The 4,090-nt window shown below is 40.8% G+C and overlaps 1 pseudogene; it reads left to right on the top strand.

Annotated features, from left to right (window-relative positions):
• The first annotated feature begins 1,915 nt into the window (after positions 1 to 1,915).
• On the top strand, positions 1,916 to 2,076 carry LOC139038310 (U2 spliceosomal RNA; annotated as a pseudogene).
• The last annotated feature ends 2,014 nt before the right edge of the window (positions 2,077 to 4,090 follow it).

The following is a 4,090-nucleotide window of genomic DNA, read 5'->3' as shown; positions in this document are numbered from 1 at the left end:
GTGTTTAGAAAGGACTTCCCCACCTCAGGATTATAGACACTTTTCTTACATTTTCTTCCAGTACTTTTTTGATTTCTTTATTTCATATTTAGATCATAATCCATCTGGAATTTATTTTGCTGTATAGCAATGTGGGGATTTAAGTTTATATCTTTTCCAGATAATTTTCCACTTGTCCTGACAATGATTTACTGAATAATCTATCCTTTTCAAGGTTTACCTTGAAAAAAATACAAAATTCTGTTTTTAGATTTTCTACATTTTTCATTGATTTCTCTACCTCTGTTTTGGTCATCACATTAGTTTGACTGTTGTAATGCATTTAAATATTTGATAGCATGAATCACTCAGCTTTCCAAAAATTTCTTGGCTATTTCTTTCGTCACCTCCTGACCAGATGGTTGCCATTGTGTCTTACTGCATCTCCACCATTTATCTCACTTGCTTCTAATCTGTTCACAAGAGAACTGGCTATTGTTCTAAAACATAGATTGGATAATATTACTCTCCTGATTGCTGTATATGTGCCGTGCTGTGCTAAGTCACCTCAGTCATGTTTGACTCTTTGCGACCCTATGGACTGTAGCCCACCAGGCTCCTCTGTCCATGGGATTCTCCAAGCAAGTATACTGAAGTGGATTGCCATTTCCTTCTCCAGGGGATCTTCCTGACCCAGGGATTGAATCTGTGTCTCTTCTGTCTCCTGCATTGGCAAATGGGTTCCTTACCACTAGGACCACCTGGGAAGCTCATTGTTTTATATATATATACTTCCAACCATTAAAAAAAGCAAACAAACTGAAAATGGGTACATTGCCTATACCAGGATTTTAAGCCTAAACTCTAAGCTGTTTCTGGGGTTCAGAGTGTTTGTGGACACTGTATACATTATTTTCGTGAATGTGCTTTTTGTCCCTCTTTTTCTGGAGAATGTGGTTCATGGTTTCACTAGATTTTAAAGATTTATGACCCCAAAGCATTGAAAACCACTGGGCTCCATAAGAAGCTCAGATTCTTCAAAATGGCTCTTGAGGAGCAGGCTCTCCATGGGTGGACTTTGCTTACCGTCCTTACCCGCCTCCTACGTCCTTCCAGCTCCCCACTCATCCTGAACTACTTACAATTTACTAAACAGTCTGCTGATTCACGCCTCAGTGCCTTTGAACATGCTATTCCTTCTGCCGAAGTGCTCTCCCCTACGCACGTCATCCATGTGGAAAATTGCTGTTTGTCCTTCAAGAAATGATCAAAGGATCTTCTGATCTGTGAAACCTTCCCTGATCTCCTTAGGCAGAGCTGCTTACCCTCTCTCTCTGTTTTTTCAAACCATTGTGCTTAGTCTGTATTTTATCACTGCTCTTGTGTTACTAGTGGATTCTTGAGTAAAAGTCAGAGAAATTTTGGGTACAAAGCAGTTGGAAAGTGAATGAAAAGAAAGAGAATAATTAGGGAGCCCTGGCATCTCATATGTAGGCAATGGAGATGCAGGAAGGGAGTGGAGATTTATTTTGAAACTAGAGTAGACAAGATTTCTTTTTGCTTTGATTTATTTATTTGAAGTTGACACATTTTGTTTTTGTTTTATGAGGTTATGAAGATAGCAGTAGGAGTGATGATGGAGCTACAGGTAGAGACACCCAATTGCTCGAGGTAACCCCCTCCTTTCCCCACCCAGACCAAAGTCGTAGGCATAGTCTCTTAAATCCATCTGTGCCCATATAGGCGGGAAGCAAAATGAGTCTGGAGCAGGGGCTATGTATGAGCAGAATAACTTGTAAGAGCCTTGGTTCTCTTTGAAATAAGGCATTCAGCAGGGGATCATATGAGGTATTTCTCTGCTTGTCTGGGATATTTAGTCATTCTGAATCACTTTTTAATGTTCCAACAAATTCCATATGTCTCCAGTTGCCAGTTTCTTGCTTCTTGTCCTTTTGGCTAAGATCAAATGTAGTATCTGTTTTTTATCAGTTTAATAGGTTTGGTTGATGAACTGTTGTAGGGGGAGAGAACGAATAATCTGGTATGAGCCTTAGGTTTCTGCCTCAGACAGCTGAGTGGATGGTGTGGGCATCATTTTTCACATTTAGCTGGTGGGCTTCATAAGATTTCATGATCAATCCCTACATCCTTAGATACCACTTTTCCTGACTCACTGCAAAAGTCTGATGCCATTGCAGGCAGGATGACTAGTTTCTTTACTGCCTCCTGAGACTAAGTCTCTGGGGGTGCTGGTTATGCAGGATGCACAGAGGCCCAGGAAGAAGCCTTCATGGACATTATCTTGAAATGGATCTGGAATGAATAAAACCGACTAAATTTAAAATTACTGGAAATGAAGTTGAATTCATGTCCACCATCTGCAGTCGATTTGTGTTAGTTTTCTGAGATGCCTCTGGCTGTGCTATGAGTGTACTCAGTCACGTCCTGAATCTTTGTGACCCCATGGACTGTAGCCTGCCAGGCTCCTCTGTCCATGGGATTTCTCAGGCAAGAATACTGGAGTGGGTTGCCATTTCCTGCTCCAGGGGATCTTTCTGACCCAGGGATGAAACCCGTGTCTCCTGTGTCTTCTGCATTGGCATGTGAATTCTTTATAACTGCACCACCAGATAGTTTCACAGTTATAAAAGCTTTGCTACTTGAGTAAAAACAGTGTTCCCTAGTTAAGCTACTATAGGGCAGTCTGCAAATTCAAAAACATGTTTGGCAGTTTCCAGCTGTAAGCTTCTGGAGAGGTGGAATATATTGGGTTACCTTATTTTTTTTAAAGACGTATGTATTGTGTTCTCTTGCTAATATGTCGTATCATAGAACCAGTTCCCTCCTAGTGGACATTTAGTTTTTTTAAATGTTTCCCTGTTTCCAATAGTGCATACATGACAAGTATATCTCTTAAGAGTAGAATTATTAGATGAAAGCAAATTTTTGCAATAAAAGTCGCACCAATCTACCTTTATAGCAGTGTCCAGTGTTACTGCTTCTCCTATCTGCACCCCACCCCCCCACCCCCAACAATGCTGAGTGCTAATCTGATAGGAAAAAAATACTGCCTCATGGTTATTTTAGTTGTTTTATCATGAGTACAATCAAGTATCTTTCCTGACATGTCATTTCCCTTTTGCACCCTTACCTACTTTTGAACCTCTGAAACTGTGAGAAAGTGGTGACTGTCAAAAGGAAGCTTTGCCCGTTTCTCCTAACATCTCTCTGGGAACTGATTAGAAGTCTCAATTTTCAGTCTTGTGAAGGCCAACTCAGTTTACTCGGCTAATGGTCCCTATTCCTTCCACACACTTATTTGTTGAATGCACACTCTGTGTCAGATTCTGACCTAGGCACTGAGGGAGGTGCAATCAATGAACAAAATAGGCATGAAATCTTGTCCTTATGGAACTTGCATTCTTAAGGGGACAGCATACTATAAATATAGCTATGGCTTTTCCAGTAGTCATGTATGGATGTGAGAGTTGGACTGTAAAGAAAGCTGAGTGCCAAAAAATTGATGCTTTTGAACTGTGGTGTTGGAAAAGACTCTTGAGTCCCTTGGACAGCAAGGATATCCAACCAGTCCATCCTAAAGGAAATCAGTCCTGAATATTCATTGGAAGGACCGATGCTGAAGCTGAAACTCCAATACTTTGGCCACCTGATGGAAAGAACTCATTGGAAAAGTGATGCTGGGCAAGATTGAAGGCAGGAGGAGAAGGGGACGGCAGAAGATGAGATGGTTGTATGGCATCACTGACTCGATAGACATGAGTTTGAGCAAGCTCCGGGAGTTGGTGATGGACAAGGAAGCCTGGCATGCTGTAGTCCACAGAGGGATTGCAGAGAGTTGGACACGACTGAGTGACTGAACTGAATTGAACTGATACTATAAATAAATTAGCTAAAAAATTACAAATGTCAGGTGGAGTAATACCATGAAGGAGAATAAATCAGAGAAAGGGTTTAGATGCTGTGGGTAAGGGGTGGTGCTGTTTTACATAAGGTTGACAGGAAAGGCATTTCTAAATACTTTTCTGAGCTTCTTTCTCATTTTTTTGTGTGTCCTAATTATACTCCTTTTCCTTGTTTCATTATTATTTTT

Source organism: Odocoileus virginianus, chromosome 14 (assembly GCF_023699985.2).
Source record: "Odocoileus virginianus isolate 20LAN1187 ecotype Illinois chromosome 14, Ovbor_1.2, whole genome shotgun sequence".
NCBI lineage: Eukaryota > Metazoa > Chordata > Mammalia > Artiodactyla > Cervidae > Odocoileus > Odocoileus virginianus.
This window is presented reverse-complemented; position numbering and strand designations above follow the sequence as displayed.